Source organism: Leuciscus leuciscus (assembly GCF_965113295.1).
Source record: "Leuciscus leuciscus genome assembly, chromosome: 20".
Classification (NCBI taxonomy): Eukaryota; Metazoa; Chordata; class Actinopteri; order Cypriniformes; family Leuciscidae; genus Leuciscus; species Leuciscus leuciscus.
In genome coordinates, this window is record NC_138744.1 from 480,842 (window position 1) to 499,547 (window position 18,706).

The 18,706-nt window shown below is 40.9% G+C and overlaps 1 long non-coding RNA gene across 1 annotated transcript in view; it reads left to right on the top strand.

The window, feature by feature from the left end:
- LOC309484529 overlaps positions 1-18,706 on the top strand; it is a 349,759-nt gene that overhangs the window by 160,535 nt on the left and 170,518 nt on the right. The window lies entirely within an intron of this gene.

Below are 18,706 nucleotides of genomic sequence, written 5' to 3' on the forward strand. Positions count from 1 at the left end.
GCAAGTCTGGCCATAGCCATATCTGGGGTACCGGATGCTAATAGCTCTTTGAAGAACCTCAAATAGAAGACAGAATAGTTGTCAATAAAGTTCAGTCAGTTTCTCAGAAATTAGGATGTCCCCTATCTTTAAAATGTTAAATTCAGAACTAAACAATGTTTTACACAAAACAACTAGTAATTAAAAAAATTGTATAATAGTAAATACCAAATCTTATTTTAATTATGCATTTTGATGATGTTTCATTGCTGGTACTGAGAGTGTCTAGTAAAACATGACGTTTGGTGGTGTATACATTTTCCTGATGAGTTGATTCATCAACCTTCATCATCTAAATGTGCAGGGTGACACAAGACACCACAATAACACAGACTTTACAGGGCCACTGCCTATCTCACTCCAGAAAAAAAGATGACACTGCCAAGATCTTCTGTTCAGATTTTGTCTTCTCAGAGCACTTAATGTGATCAGAGAATTAAATTTTCAACACATCATTTAGTGACAACCTGGGTCTCGGGATGCAAGATGCAGGTTTTGGGTTTCTGTGGCCATGTACTCACAAAATACAGTAGCACAGCTATGATTGTCTTATTGCTTTTATAAAACAGCAACTACATATTAAGCCAAACAAATGTTCAGCATACATGGGAACTCCTTCAATCCCGTTTCAAAATATCAAATAAAACAGAAATGGGCACACATTGTATCTTAAGGGGTATAACAGCTTACTCTGAGCAGGACCCTTAAAGAGACAGCTTTGCACCTTATTTACCCCTAAAAGGTTCATGTTAGTACATTAATGTCAGATATTACTACCATGCACCGTAAGATTGTACAGAGCTCTATTGTTTCCCCCAAGGATTCTTCTTTTTCTATTTCTTTTTTGGATTGTGGGGGGAAACCGGAGCCCAGCTAACAGCTAACGTTTGTTCTAAGAACGTTTTCCAAACGTTTAGTTTTGATTATGAGAATGTTCAAATGTCCAGTTTTCTTAATTTTAGTGGAATTTAAAAAAAAAGGTTAGCATGATGTTCCTGAAACATTCTACTTAATTTTGATTAACAACTAAACATTGTCACCTCCTCAGTCACCAGTCTATCACCTCTGTGCACTACATCTCCCACAATCCTCCTTGGTCATCTCCTGCACTCACTTCACCACTCCTGTCTGTGTTTGCCCTCATCTGCACCTCTCATCTCACCCTTCATAAGCAGTCACCTTCCATACCGCAAATGTCTGGTCTCATCGTTCTGTACTGAACCACAACCTGGCCACTTATCTTCGGACACTTAGCTGTGCATTGAACTGTTGTCTTCTTCTTCACACAAGATAAGACTATTCATTCTTATGCCAGTATCACCAGAATGATCTGCTATCCAGGGAATCACCTGCCTTTAACCTGTGTGTCATTCAATAAACTCTATTCAGATTTTACCTGTGTTTGCAATCTTCTGTTCCATGACAATAGTAACGTTGATTTGTAACATTCCAAGAACATTAAAATTTATGAATCCAGTTTCCTTATTTTTTATAAAATGTAATTTAAAGGTTAGGATGATGTCCATGAAACATTCTTTAACCCTTTAGAACCTGAAGCTAAAATAGGTGTTTTTCACATATTTTGATTTTTTTTTACTGTAAAATTCTAAAACAATGTGCTATCTTCATGTGCAAGGTGTCATCTTTTTCAGAGGAAAAATTGCTTTCAATAAGCATTCGAACACCTGCTGTTAACAAGCAGAATCACTGAAGAAAAGAGAAAACAAGAACAGAAAAAAGAGAAGAGACCAGCAGGAACACAAGGACTATAACTCACTTCCAGCCACAGCCTTTGCTGAGATCTTGAAAGATTGAATGTCATTTATCTTCAGTTGATTTAATCTGAGGATGATTAAACAACTCCAAAAACCGCTTTACCAGCTTCACTTATTACTAACCAGTTTGACTTTATTTCTGTCATACGTCTATACAAGTTCTTATTGAGAATAATGGAGGTTTAGATGTTGATGTTTGGTAGAAAATAAGTTTAGTTTGATTTTGTTGGACTCTTGACCCTTGACTTGTGTTAGTTTATTTCTCTTTCAGCAATATCAGGTGTTTTCAGAGAACATTTCTGCATAGATACAGAAAGCGATCGATATAGCATATCAACGCGACTGCTTTAATGTAGTAAACTGCTTTTACTGTAGTTTCAGGACTGACTTAATTATGAAGTTGATGTCAGGATATAGCAGACTCGAGAGAGGTGGATAAGTGATAATGCAGTGCTTTATTTGAGCAATGACAACACGGCAGTATCAAGGCAATTATTAAACTTCAGTTTTTAGGTTTTCAAAGAACCGATGAGGTTCATTCTCGTGTTACGCAGAACGTTTGAGCTTCTGCAAGAACCAATGAGGTTTGTTCTCATGCTTCAAGCAAGCACATAATCATTAGTTTTACGATCTCTTTACGCACTTTTTGAAGCGTCAAAGTGGTAGTTGTGTGGACTGTCAATGGAGGGACCGAAAGTCTTATGGGTTTCGAACGACATGAGGGTGAGTAAATGATGGAAAAAAAAAATCTTTTTTGGGAGAACTATTCCTTTCAGTTGGTGCAATAAACCACCTTAAGTTTGACTTTTTTTTTTCTTACCTAAGACTGACCTGAATTGAATAGAATCATATCAGAATCAAATCTAAGACATTTGAATCATGAGTCAAATTGATTTTTCTGTCTACCCAAAGATGCAAACCCCTGCGATCACATCCTCTATCACATTCTTATTTGATTTATTTTCTGGGACTCACATAAAATTTTAATATTTTGTTATTATTAATATATTTTAAAAGAATATATACAAAAAACAACAAAACAAAAAACAGGTGGAACAAGACCACCAGCAGCTGCTAATGAACCTCGACCTCCTTCTAATGAGCTTGAGCCATCGCCATCAATAAAACCCAGGAAATCTGCTAATGAACAAACAGCATCAACATCAAATGACTCTGGAACCCTGCCACTGGTCCTGTCTGTTCAGGTCGAACCACACAAGTCATCATCCCAATGGCAGAGGTACAGAGTTTGATCATTATGCTTCTGTCCTGTGTGTGTGAGGCAATGAGGTTCTGTAGGTGTGAAGATGGACAGTCGATCCTTAGTGGATAAATACTTTTGGAATCTAAGCCATCATTGTCTTCAATGACATGAAGTCTTCAGCCTGGATAGTCTAGGTCTATATCCGGTGATGATGAGGTTGTAAAGGTGGAGGTGTGTGCTTTGTATGTGCATGTCTGGGAGATGACCGGAACTTATTATACAACAATCCGTGTTGCAAGATTTAGTCCCGGTGCTTCACGAGGAGGCAATATTTTTTGTTATTTACTACCGTGAGATGTGAATTAAGTGTTTCTGAGCAACACAAAGCAGTGGTATTTATGCATAAATTAATCATTGTTTTTTAATTAATTGGTTAAGTGAATGATTCAAAAATAAAACTTAAAATCAGTTCTGCCAAACGCCACGGCGAAATCCTCCCCCTTCCCAAATACCCCCATCCGCCATGATCAAATGCTTTTGAAGAGCTTCTGAAATATGAACAATAGAATGTCCAGCATACACTTCAATACATGTGTATATGCGTATACTGATATCAAGTGGCCACTCGTTATATATCTTCCCGTCTCTGCTTGCATCGGACTTGTGTTTGTGTTTTCACGCAGCATACTGATCCCTCTCTGTCTCTCGGCTGAAAGATATCGCTCTGTCCACAGGGGCCCTGCGAGGTCTAATATTCCCTTGTTTTGCTATCAAAGCATTTCTAATGTAACCAAAGAAACTCTCTTAAACTGTAAGAACCTGCCTAAATAATGTAACACTTACAATCAATTTTAAGCCACACTCTCAGCCAACACTCATGGGGATATTGACAGCAGTAGGGATCGCTGCGGTAGACGTGATTTCAACTTGCAACTGACAATCAGCAAAAATCCATTTCTAATGAGTTTGTGTGATGTGTTCGTGTTCATACACTTTTTTTTCAGGTATAATGTATGTTTGCAAATGTGTTTTGAAATGTGACAGCGAGAAGCTTTATTCCTGTATAGTATAATTCAGTGGTGAATCCTCTGGGCAGGTGAAGCGATACTGGACACCTCCTCTCACAGGGAGCAGCATTAATTATTTGTGCCAGTCTCAGCCTGTGTGGTGAGAGGTTTGGCTCGGATCTGCAACTGCCTGTGTGGATTTATACTGAGAAATCCCATTTCTATCACTGAAATACTGGCTTAATAAACAGCTTTAATTATTCATTTGAGCCATTATACAAATCTGCTGTCATCTGCAATAATCCTGCACAAATGATTTAACCAAAAACTTATGATTTCACTCTTCATCAGTTTAGCATTTTTAGTCACAGTAGCCTTAAGAATGATCAGCAGCCTGATCATTCAATCCTGTCCATCACCATCACAAGCGAATATAAGTGCAGTCGATGGCCCATTTCATACTTGTGTTTCTGTGAACGTTTTTCCATGGCAACAACTGCAGTGTTAAACAACTTTGGGAGTCTTTTTACAAATTAAACATTGTGAAAATGCTTGAATTAAACATTGTGAAAATGCTTGAACTACCAGTGCTTTTACTCTACAAATTTTGAACATATCACAACTATGATCCTGCAATATATTCACTTTTTGAGTCCGTTTGGGCCGTCACAAATGCTAGTTTCATTCAGTTAGTATGAACGCTTGGTAATTTAAACGCAACCCTTTGACGTGCAGGGTACTTCATTGCTTTCAGTTGTTTGCCTTATGCGTCAGATCAAGACACAATTCATTATTTTCATACATTTGTAAAAATAGCAATGTTTTTATCAATATTTATGCTTTTACAGATATTTTGGAGAACTTAACCTCACCACTACCCTAAACCTACCCACTTCTCAACTATATAAAACACGTGACAGGCATATAAACCTACAATCACAAGTATTTATTGCAAAAACCGACCCAATAAAACTGCATAAATGTATGACAAACAACTCGTGTTGCATCCCAAGTCTTCTTGGGCACAGAACAGTTCGCTCCGGTTGGTGATCAGCTTCGTTCTACCATTGGTCCGTGGTGATTACGTAATAGGTAAGTGTGCTCTGGGGCTCCATCTTCTTTCACATGGAAATCTGCTCTGGTTCATTTCTTCATTTCTCTGTTCAGTCCGTCGAGGTCAGACATCCGTGCGTGAAAACATGAACACAATGGAAAACCGCTTTATAGTAGAAAATGGAGTTGTTATTCTGAAGAAATGAGACTCTGGCGCTGGTTTTCATCTTTAATACTTTTTTTTTTTCACGATTATTTCAGGAATACAAGGCCTCCCAGCCCATAGTTCCACAGAATCACAGTAGCATGGCAGATGCTCTTTTGTTCATTTTATGGTCTATATACAGAGTGTATCTCCATGCTATATACGGAGTGGCAATCTCCATGCATACTCCGAATCACAAACATGTGACACATAAAAAAATAAAAAAATAGCTGTCAGGTGCGGGTAATGGTGAAGGAGGTGCAGGTGTGGGCCAAGGAGGATGCTGGGAAATGTAATGCAGACGGAGGCTAACAGATGACAGTGACAATGACAGTTAGCTGGTGACTGTGACAGCTAAACTGAACATAATGGTGACAATATCGCTGGTCACGTATTTCGAACTTTGTTTTACCCCTAAGTGAAAAACGAAAAAAAACTTTAATTGCAGTGAGTAAATAAAGTAAAATATAAGTGAAATATTATGTCAGTAGATTATATAACAACAAACAGACATAAAATAATAGGTAAGATGCGTTATTATAATGGGCGCAGACCTGTAGCAGAACTAGCTTTGCTCTGCATTAATATAATTTCTGATGTGAAAAGGCCTATTGAGTAACGCAGATTCAGCTTTGTCTCAGTGTTGCCCCGCCTCACCCACAACACATCCATGACTCGACACATGCTCAAAGAAATGCTCCTGCAGCTTCATGATGTTCTTCCGCTTTGAAATAAAACTGCCTTTTAGTTTCCAAGTTATATATGTTTACAGCGTGCCCTTTTGCCTGATTCCTTAATGGGTTTGTAAAATGAGTGTTTGGAAGATGATTTTTTATGGGGTGGTAGTGGCGCAGTGGATAAGACACATGCCTTTGGTGTGAGAGACCCGGGTTCGAATCCACTGTGAGACACCAATGTGTCCCTGAGCAAGACACTTAACCCCTAGTTGCTCCAGAGGCGTGCGACCTCTGACATATATAGCAATTGTAAGTCGCTTTGGATAAAAAGCGTCAGCTAAATGAATAAATGTAAATGTAAATGTAAATGTACAAGTACAGGCTACATCTACATTAAACCAGACACATTTCCAAAAGTTGCTCATCCACTCTGAAACGTCTGAAAATACTTAAATCACTGTACTGCGCATGCATAAAATATACTTAGAGCTCAAGATATGATAGAGAGAGAGCAGACATAATAAAGTTCTTTAGCAAATTCATTGTATTAGCTAAATAAACCACTCACCACTCAGTGTTGCGTCCAGGCCGCACACAAAATCACATGGTCTAAAATTCAATTGTCAGCATGTTTTGCCGCCGGACAGCATTTGCGAGTAAAGGAAAGTTTCTCTTCAGTGACACTATGAAAGTATTGCAGGAACAACAATGCCGGCATAACCATAGATATCTAATGCCAGGGAGGATGATGGAAAACGCATGAATGTTGAGCAGAACCACTGCTTTCTCTGATCTACTTGGGCTGGATTAAAGCTTTAAAAACTTAATGGTTGATTGAAATTAGAAGAGGCTGTACACTGTATGCTTAGAATATTTCTTCTTCTTGTCACTGAAAAACTGCTCAGATTATAAAATCTTCTTGTGTGAGCACTCATTTTGAAGTGGTGTTTCAAAAATATACATTACCGGACACTAGCGAATCACATTCCTTCACACTGGAAGCCATGAAGCCCAGGCAAGAGTCCATTGCTCATCTGTGTCTGACCCAGCCTTGGCCAATAGGGCAACATTACGCTGACTCGTATTTTTACTCTCCTTCTCTAAGTTTCTGCACAGGCTGTGAATATGCACATCGTGGGTAAGGCATCAACAGAGTGTCACTTCTAGATTTAATAGCTACATTACTGTGGTTTCATTTTATTTATACCAAACAGAAAATGTAAATACATTCTAAACAGTGTTTGTTTATTAAGTTGTGATGATACAGTATTTTTTCCAGTTTTCCAGTTTATTCGGCTCCTGAAACATTTGTGGACACGCACATATGAGAGCAGGATGTTTAAGAAATTCCTCGGTAAAAAACAAAAACAAACCAATAACAAAAAACAAACAAACAAAAAAAACAATACAAAGCAAACATTTGAAAAGTAATTTGAAGAATTAGTGATTGCTTTGAAATGCTTTGCTCATGCTCTGTGTGTGGTCCTCTCGGATGATCGCCAGAGCCGCTGTGTTGTTCTTTACCTTCATATTTCAACATGGGCCAGAGTTGCTTATAATAAAACCAAATTCTGAAAACATTTGGGAGTCCTTACAAGCATGACAGATGCAAATTTCAACATAGAGATATGATGGAATTGTCTCCAAGGCTCCCTGCCGCCACTGGCATCACCAGCTGGTCATTCTTTCCGTGTCTTGGCCATTACTCACGTTCATTCCATCTGGACATCATCATATTATTCATCTTATGATTGCCTGTTGAAGAATATTACAACTTATATTACTGTAAAACTACAAGAACTGAGTGATTCCATACACCATAAAACAAATGACGACTGATTTAGTAGTATTACAATTTGTTTGCAGATTTTGTCTGCAAAATCAGTTTTTTTCATTTGTTTTATTATTCTTAATTCATGTATTATTGGTCTCTCTATAGACCAGCGGTTCCCAACCCTTTTCCTAGAGGGATAGGGCTAGAATTCTGTAGGTTCATATTCCCAACTAAAACAGAAATTCACCAACAGATACTTGATTCTCAAATATATAAATTAAGATTAAGATAGAATAAGATCTACAAAGATTCACAAATATATGTTAGAAAGCAAAAATGTGCAAATAATTAAAATGAGTTGGGGAAACATAATTTCTAAATGAGACACATTATTATGTCAAAATGTCCATATTGGCAGATATTTCTTAAGTGAACAAACCGTTCCCTCACACAAGTTTGTCAGTTTTTTTCTTTCTTCTTTGTTTTTATTTTATTACTGACTGTTTACTTGATTACTAAATTACTTGAGAACTTTTTACTTATATGCAAGTATTTGTTATATGGCAAGTATTTTGCTGTGGTTTGCTTATTGCATATTGCCCACCCAAAGGGATCATGTTATTAAAGCTATAGTACACCACTAGACTAGCTAGCTATATTATTAAACATTTTGAAAATACGCATTATTATTACTTTTATAATTATTATTTCAGATTTGTGAAGATTGGGTAAGGCTGTGCACCGCACTCAATATCTCCCTATCCCTATCTTAGAAACTACATACTTCACCTTTAACTTTGCCCTCAGTCAAAATGATTTACCTGGGAAGAATTAACATATTCATGAGACCAAAGATTTCCTGTTAGACACCCCAAAGACAAATTATATCTGATGTTTAAGCACTACAGAGACATTAGAGCCGGCAGCTCTCGGCGGAGTGCCCAGCGATGGCCCAGACCTCTCAAACAACCGAGCAAAGGTTCAAATAAGCACTATCTTTATAAATAAACTGCATATTTGAGGTTTAAACAACCACATTGTTCCTGAAAAACTCTAAAAATTACATTCCGTGATGCAATAATAGCAATATTTAGAAAAAAATGTTGTGGGTTTTCTCCTTCGCCATTGCCTCACACTGGCAGAAATGCTGCCAGTCTAGACCCAGCAGAGACAAGTGGAGGGATACTAACGGTGAATAGTCCCGTTCTGATACTGGGGGAATATCGCCTCTCAGCCAATCAGATTCCAGGTTTAAAGATTGTATCACTGTACTGTGTTGTTGTGAAGTCCATACAAAGTCCTGTCATCCTCCACCATCGTGTCTTTATTTTTATTTTTAAATGGCATGATATGTTGAGATATGACAACCTATTTCTGAGCTCCTAACCTAAACAATATAAATAATGTAGCAGTTAAAATGTTAATGTAGTGCTAGACATTTGTCCTGCATTAGTTACTGATTAGTTTCGCATGAATTATGAAACATTTTCAGTAGTTCTCTGGGAAGCATTAAAAAAAATATTTAGTTATTGATTAGTTAATAGTGAACTAACACTTTCATCTGTGTGCCATTACTTACTAATTTGTTAATCGGAGTTTCTTGTTAGTTAATAGAAGTTACTAGATTGTTAATATTTTGTTACTCATATTTTCCTGTGTAGTTATTCATTAACGAAGGAACTTTATTCTAAAGTGTTACCCATTTATTTAAAAATGACTAAAAAGCACTATAAAAGTTGGAAAAAGGTTTAATGATTTTAAATGAGAAACATTGTGCATCCTGATCTATGAGGTTCTATGTGAAAGAAATACAGAAAGTTTACATCCACATCACTATGATCAGATGCGTTCTGAACTGCTGTTTCCCACCGCTGATATATCTGTTGTGTGTTTATTTTGTTTTTGAGAGGAAAGCGCACAGAACATATTTTCATAATCATCTAAACATCAAACTTCTTTTTACCCCTAAGTGAAGAATGAAAAATAACTTTGTCACGAGTATATTAGGCCTTTATTTGTAGGTCTATCATTTGGCTAATCTGTAGGGATGGGGGAAGAAATCAATAAAGCATAGTATTGCAATATTACACATGAGGATATTGTATCGATACGTGGATGAAACGTACACATTTTTTTCAGGGACTGAATTTTGGCTTGGGATTGCAAATACTGTGCAGAATTTTACCGTAAGCTCTGTGCTTATAATGTTGGAAATAATAACAATAATTTTAAATCTTTCTTTTAGACTGTAATTTCACAAATCCCACAGTAGCCTCCACCCAAGAGGCTCATCCCATCATGGCCGTCACTCCTGAGTCTTCAGCCAAGATGGCCGCCCTACCAGAGCCTGTTCGTAACATGACAGTCACACCAGGGCTGAGTTCCAGTCCAGAACTGTCATGCCCTTCACTCGCTAACTTCCCTCCGTCTCGTTCACTCGGATGTACGTCATTGCTTACGCTGCATGAGTGCCCACTACTGGCGGAACCTTTGCAATAGGCTGAATTGGAACGTGCTAGGCCCTTGATCACTTAGAGTCCACTATGGGGTTGATTTATTTCTTTAATTTTTCCTTACGAAATTGTTTAATGCAGCACTCTATATGTATATAGGTGTGTTTGAGTTTAAAAAAAAAGATTTTTAAAATAATTAATATATTGTAGGGTTGTTTGTGGTGGGGTAAATTAAAAACAATGTGTGGTGACGTCACAATCATGTTGCATTGTGGTATATGGAGCTGCCTGAAGTGTACATATGAAGTAGACTCGCTCCCTCTGTCAAAATCGAGGGAGTGAGGGTCTGTCCATATAAACTTCCCTTGTCCACTTCACAAAGTGGAACGCACTTCAAAATGGCGGCAGGGACTCTCGGGAAGTGCTTAGGGAAGTTCGCAAGTGCGTGTCTAAATGTGGACTGGAACGCAGCCCTGAGCTTCTTCACAACATGGCCGCCACACCAGAGCCTCATCACAAAATGGCCGCCACGCCTGAGACTTCAGCCAAGATGGCTGCCGTGCCACAGTCTTCAGCCGTCATAGACGCCCCACCAGAGTTCCGGGTCGTCATGAACTTCGCACATTAAGCTATTAACATGGCCTCTATGTAAGTGAGACTGGCATCCAGCCTGGAGGACACACCGCTGATGTCGGTGCGTGCAGCCGGCATCCCTAGACCTGCGCCATCTCTCCACCAGCTTCAGCGCTCTCAAGCCTGCTGGTGCCTGCGCTGTCCGTCCCAGAGGTGGTCCCCATGTCCTCTGTATGTCCCATCATGGCAATTACCATTTGGTGTGTTTGGGCCATGCACTGCGCTTCAGTTCAAGAGTCCACTCCAGAGTCCACTTCAGTCCATGAGTCCACTCCAGAGTTCGCTCCTGTCCCTGAGCCCAGCCTCGTGACCTATGAACTTCCTGTCTGCCTTGATATGACCACGAAGATCATCCCTGAACTTCCTATCTGCCTTGATATGCCCACGGAGGGCACTCTTGAACTCCCTACCAGCCCTGCTATGGCCAAGGAGGCAGATTTTTAACCCCTGCCTATCTCTGTCTGGTCTCAGGTGCCATGGCTAACCTGTCTGTGTTCTCTGTTGTTGTTCCATCAGCCATGCCAGATCCTCCACCTCTCTGGCTCTGTCTACTCTACTCTGGGGTACTCACGCTCCACTCCATCCTCCTGAGACTCCAGATCCTCCACCTCTCTGGCTCTGTCTACTCTACTCTAGGGTACTCACGCTCCACTCCATCCTCCTGAGACTCCAGATCCTCCACCTCTCTGGCTCTGTCTACTCTACTCTGGGGTACTCACGCTTCACTCCATCCTCCTGAGCCTCCAGATCATCCACCTCTCTGGCTCTGTCTACTCTACTCTGGGGTACTCACGCTCCACTCCATCCTCCTGAGACTCCAGATCCTCCACCTCTCTGGCTCTGTCTACTCTACTCTGGGGTACTCATGCTCCACTCCATCCTCCTGAGACTCCAGTTCCACCACCTCTCTGGCTCTGTCTACTCTACTCTGGGGTACTCATGCTCCACTCCATCCTCTTGAGACTCCAGATCCACCACCTCTCTGGCTCTGTCTACTCTACTCTGGGGTACTCACGCTCCACTCCATCCTCCTGAGACTCCAGTTCCACCACCTCTCTGGCTCAGTCTACTCTACTCTGGGGTACTCATGCTCCACTCCATCCTCCTGAGACTCCAGTTCCACCACCTCTCTGGCTCTGTCTACTCTACGCTGGGGTACTCATGCTCCACTCCATCCTCCTGAGACTCCAGATCCACCACCTCTCTGTCTCTGTCTACTCTACTCTGGGGTACTCATGCTCCACTCCATCCTCCTGAGTCTCCAGATCCTCCACCTCTCTGGCTCTGTCTACTCTACTCTGGGGTACTCATGCTCCACTCCATCCTCCTGAGACTCCAGTTCCACCACCTCTCTGGCTCTGTCTACTCTACTCTGGGGTACTCATGCTCCACTCCATCCTCCTGAGACTCCAGATACACCACCTCTCTGTCTCTGTCTACTTTACTCTGGGGTACTCACGCTCCACTCCATCCTCCTGAGTCTCCAGATCCTCCACCTCTCTGGCTCTGTCTACTGTACTCTGAGGTACTCATGCTCCACTCCATCCTCCTGAGACTCCAGTTCCACCACACTGGCTCTGTCTACTCTACTCTGGCGTACTCACGCTTCACCCCATCCTCCTGAGACTCCAGTTCCACCACCTCTCTGGCTCTGTCTACTCTACTCTGGGGTACTCACGCTCCACTCCATCCTCCTGAGACTCCAGATCCACCACCTCTCTGGCTCTGTCTACTCTACTCTGGGGTACTGACGCTCCACTCCATCCTCCTGAGACTCCAGATCCTCCACCTCTCTGGCTCTGTCTACTCTACTCTGGGGTACTCACGCTTCACTCCATCCTCCTGAGACTCCAGATCCTCCACCTCTCTGGCTCTGTCTACTCTACTCTGGGGTACTCACGCTTCACTCCATCCTCCTGAGACTCCAGATCCTCCACCTCTCTGTCTACTCTACTCTGGGGTACTCATGCTCCACTCCATCCTCTTGAGACTCCAGATCCACCACCTCTCTGTCTCTGTCTACTCTACTCTGGGGTACTCACGCTCCACTCCATCCTCCTGAGACTCCAGTTCCACCACCTCTCTGGCTCTATCCACTCTACTCTGGGGTACTCATGCTCCACTCCATCCTCCTGAGACTCCAGTTCCACCACCTCTCTGGCTCTGTCTACTCTACTCTGGGGTACTCATGCTCCACTCCATCCTCCTGAGACTCCAGATCCACCACCTCTCTGTCTCTGTCTACTCTACTCTTGGGTACTCATGCTCCACTCCATCCTCCTGAGTCTCCAGATCCTCCACCTCTCTGGCTCTGTCTACTCTACTCTGGGGTACTCATGCTCCACTCCATCCTCCTGAGACTCCAGTTCCACCACCTCTCTGGCTCTGTCTACTCTACTCTGGGGTACTCATGCTCCACTCCATCCTCCTGAGACTCCAGATCCACCACCTCTCTGTCTCTGTCTACTTTACTCTGGGGTACTCACGCTCCACTCCATCCTCCTGAGTCTCCAGATCCTCCACCTCTCTGGCTCTGTCTACTCTACTCTGAGGTACTCATGCTCCACTCCATCCTCCTGAGACTCCAGTTCCACCACACTGGCTCTGTCTACTCTACTCTGGCGTACTCACGCTTCACCCCATCCTCCTGAGACTCCAGTTCCACCACCTCTCTGGCTCTGTCTACTCTACTCTGGGGTACTCACGCTCCACTCCATCCTCCTGAGACTCCAGATCCACCACCTCTCTGGCTCTGTCTACTCTACTCTGGGGTACTCACGCTCCACTCCATCCTCCTGAGACTCCAGATCCACCACCTCTCTGGCTCTGTCTACTCTACTCTGGGGTACTCACGCTCCACTCCATCCTCCTGAGACTCCAGATCCTCCACCTCTCTGGCTCTGTCTACTCTACTCTGGGGTACTCACACTTCACTCCATCCTCCTGAGACTCCAGTTCCACCACACTGGCTCTGTCTACTCTACTCTGGGGTACTCACGCTCCACTCCATCCTCCTGAGACTCCAGATCCTCCACCTCTCTGGCTCTGTCTACTCTACTCTGGCGTACTCACGCTTCACTCCATCTTCCTGAGTCTCCAGTTCCACCACACTGGCCTGGCCCATCCATCCCTCCCCCTGTTCCGCTTCTGTTCAACCACTCTCCTGGACTGTTGTTGTTCTGTCATGATCCCAGCCTGTGTTCCCCTGTCTTGTGTGAGGACTTTTGTTTTTTCCTGTCTGGTGTCATGTTTTGTAGTTCATTGTAGTTTTTCATGTTGGTTAGTCTGCCCAGGTGTTTCTTGTTAGTTCCCTTGGTTACCCTTGTGTGTTCCCAATTCAATTTACCACGCTCCCTCATTACCTTGTTTAGCTTGTTATGCCCTGTGTATAAATACCCAGTGTTTCTCATGATCTTTGTCTGGTGTTGTCCTACTTGGATGTATCGTGTGCGTTCCAGTTCCTCTTTTTCCCTTCTATGAAGTATCTTGTTCATTGCCTAGACTCTTGTTTGTTTAAATAATCTCATAAACTGCTTATGGATCCAACGTGCTATTTTCTATAACAGCCACACTACAACAAAAAACAGCAGGGGTGTGTACAGTTTTTATATCCACTGTAAGATGATGTTTCAGAGAAATGTATCAGAATTTTATGAGATTTATGCTTAAAACAAACAAAACCTTCTTCCAATATGGTAATAAAAATAAGATTTTTGCTTGGTTAAAGCATTTATTTCACTAAAATTTGACACATTTCTAAAAATTATTATATTTTTTAAATCTTAAAAGTTTGCCTCAGAAGTAAATATGTCCTCATATTTATATCTCCAAATGTACGGAGTAAGAAAAAGAAAAAAGCTGTATAAAGCTTCTAGATCACTTATTATTTTCCACAGCTCACGTTGTCTGGAGTTTTCTGTCCACTGAAATGTCTTGTAAAAATATTTTTGCAGTGTTTCGTGAGAAGAAAAATTAAAAAACACATTAAATCAAAATTAAAGATGGTGCTGCTGTGAATAAGGTCTATAGCCAAATAAACTCTATCACACAGAAACACAATCAAAGACTGTGTGGCCATCTGCTGCTCAGCCTGTTCTGTTCAGTGTGTGTCTGTGTGTGTCTCTGTACAGGGTCTGGGTATGTAGTGTGTATATGTGTGTGTCTCTGTACAGGGTCTGGGTATGTAGTGTGTATCTGTGTGTGTCTCTGTACAGGGTCAGGGTATGTAGTGTGTATCTGTGTGTGTCTCTGTACAGGGCCAGGGTATGTAGTGTGTATCTGTGTGTGTCTCTGTACAGGGTCAGGGTATGTAGTGTGTATCTGTGTGTGTCTCTGTACAGGGTCTGGGTATGTAGTGTGTATCTGTGTGTGTCTCTGTACAGGGTCTGGGTGTGTAGTGTGTATCTGTGTGTGTCTCTGTACAGGGTCTGGGTGTGTAGTGTGTATCTGTGTGTGTCTCTGTACAGGGTCTAGGTATGTAGGTGTTGCTGCCTTATATGCTTTGAGCAATTTAATACACAGAGAAAATGAAATGTTGCGATACTTATCAGGACAGTCATGTTGTGGATTACAGCAAACAACAAATCAGTTACATTGAGCCATCAAATACAATAGCAGCAGTGATACGTATTCATTATGGCACTATAGGAAAACATGAGGAGATATTAGCTTGAAATAAGATTGCCATTGATTCTTGTGGCGGGGCAGCCCCACTTGATCCTTGATCATCTCCTCTGGGCTCAACAATATCCAGAACGTCTAACTGAGAACATAAATTCAGTTCCTTTAGCCCATAGACTCATGTGCACCTGTCATTATAGTGAGATTATATTAATGTATTTTCTGTTTATCCAGGTCGATCACAGCCTAAACCGTCCCTACTTGCCCTGGGGCCACAGACATCTATTCTCTAGATGGAGGTGTATTTCAAGTAGTTTACAAAATGAAAGCAGCTGTGTTTCCCTCCATACTGTGGCTTCCTGACACGGATCATTAAACCTTATTAGCCACTTCCTTTCCCAGAGATCTTCACTCCTATTTTCAAGCCTCATATTAACATTTTCAGGGATTTCAACTGGAAATTATTTGCCTTATTGTAGAGTGTCAACTGCCTTTAGTTTTCTGATGGGTAGTAATTTTCGCTTTAGAGTATAATCACACTGTTTCATTCTCCTGCAGCACATCTCTCTCTTATTTTTGTCTTCCTCTCTTTCCCTCTCTGCCTGTCTTCCACATCTCAGTTGCTTAAAACACTGGTGAAATAGTCGAATAAAATGACATTCATATGATGTTTCTTCTGAAGTGTCTCATCTAACACTTTTATCGGATTCTGATATATGCTGCATGAATTGAAGCACGTAATTATAAATAAAAGTTACCCAGAAAGTTACCCAGAAAAGACAAGTTTTCTTTTAAATTTAAATGTGCATGTGTGTAGAGTGTGTTAGGACATAAGTGAACAAGAGCTGTTGGTATTAAATGTTACACATTATAATTCACATACTAACCAGTGGTTTGCACTTATTAAGATGGATTTTAAATTCCAGTGCAATTCTTGTTGTAGCCAAAAACGAGAGAAAAGGAAGAATTGTAATTTGAAAATAAAGAGAAGTAGATCTAAAATGGAATTCATATAACAGCTTTATCTTCAGCAGAAGAAGGATGCACGGGACTCTGGGGAAAGAGTTTCTTTTAACATGACCATTTTAGATGCGCACTGATACTTCATGTATATCTTCTCGTCCTCATCCCAGCCATGGCCGGCCTTATTAATCCTCCATCACAGGCCCTATGACTGCAGAATGGGTCTTTTCATCAATACATATTTTGACATGCAAAGTCCATCACGGTGCTCTTTAATTTCGCCACACAGAACGACAAACAGTGTGTCCCCATAATTACACCAAAGCACTTCCACCCCTCTTCTGTTTGACAAGAAAAGCAATATGCTATAATTAGTTTGACAAGGGAACGTATTTCTGGTGTGATGTAGAGATGGACAATGTTTCCATAGCGACATGCGTCTGTAACCAGTGGTGTGTAAAATCTAAAGAAGGCGTTTGTCTGACAGCAGAAGGCATCTGTTAACCGCACACATGCCAAGGGTATTGAGTTGACACTGACACACAGAGAAGAGCCCGCTGCGATGAGCCGGCTAATGAGGCTTTTGCTGATTTCTCCTCTACTCATTTCTTGCCAAAGATACACCACAATCATGTAGCATATGATGTTTGGCAGAATGTTCAGGCTGCTCTTAGGACAGAGGCTGTTAAGATCCAAAAACTACACCGTGAAAGCGTGATAAAGGTCGTCCATTAGACTATATATTCCAAGTCTGTGTTTGCTTGATATCTTTACAGTTCACTCTCTATCCAGATGCAGGCAGTGATGATACTGTTCCTCCACACTTAACTGGGCTCAATATTATGTGTACTAGAACATGTGTATGTGATAAGCACATTTTTACTAAATCTTAAGCTGAATTTACTAAGTAATTAACTGAGTTAATTATGATGTGTCCCCTCAAGTGAACTCATGACAAAATAATGCATTCACAAGGCATGAGTGGATGTTAGTGAATGGGTAGTTAACAGGGATGGCCCGAGCATTTTGTGGGCCCTAAGCAAATTTTTAAGAGGACCCTCCTACCTACGGTTTCATGGTGAACATGATTTCACCAAGTACAACATGTTCCTGGATAAACATCTTACTTGATCCTGGAACAACATTATAATCAACCAATCAGATTTGAGGGACAAGTTTACAGTTTATGTCAAGTTTAGGCTTACAACTAGGGTTAGGTGCTTCTACATCAGTGTTGTTCACAATCATTTCCCTCTGACTGTAGGGATTACTTATGGATATAGGGTTAGGTGTAGGGGTTAGGTGTAGAGGTTAGGGCTACATTTTCAAACAGGAATGTTGTTCCAGGATCATGTCTTACCTGGCAAAATCTCGGTGACCATTGTCATACTCAGTATATTAACCTTTAAATATTTAAATGAAGATATGAAGATATATGTTCTTATTAATATATAAAGATGTTATAAATATTATACTTTATTATACTTATAAATTATAAATTTAACCATTGCTTTTAGAGAAATGTATCAAAATCTTGTGAGATTAATGATTTATTGCAAAAACACCTGCCAATAGGTCATGAAAATTACAATAGAAAATAATATAAAAAGAAAGCCCAAACATACCTGTGAAGACACACATAAGGCACGTTTACATGTAAATTATGGAGTGTCCATAAGTCCATAAATCCATAAGCAAACCATATCAATTCAAACCACAAAAAATTGTTAATTATTGTACTTAACTTTGTGGAAAAAAAAGGTGTTGCAGACAACATTTATTAGAGTAAAAGGCCAGCATTACCAGGGCTGTGTTAAAGTGCACTTTTTTACATCCTTCCCTCGCTAACTTCCCTCTGTCTCGCTCGCTCACACGGATGTGCGTCATTGCTGGCGTTGCACGAGTGAACACCACTGGCAGAACCCTTGAAATGTGTTTAAATGGAACGCCCTAAGCCCTTGATCACTTTGAATCCGCTATGGAGCTGATTTATTATTTATAGTTTTTTTTCTTTATGAATTTATTTTACACACCATTCTATTGGTTGAGATCAAATTTAGAGATCAATATTAGGGGCTGTTTACACAACACAGATTTTTAACTAAAAACATAAAAACAATGATGCGTTTTGGCCGTTCATTTACACTACAACGGCGCTTTGGGTGCCTGAAAATGCAAACTTTTGAAAACGGTTTCAAAGTACAAGTTTTTGAAAACGGTCTCCGTGTAAACAACAAAAACGCAAATCTCTGAAAAACGAGGACGTCGTTCACATGCGTATTACATGTTCAGTCTATAGTGTT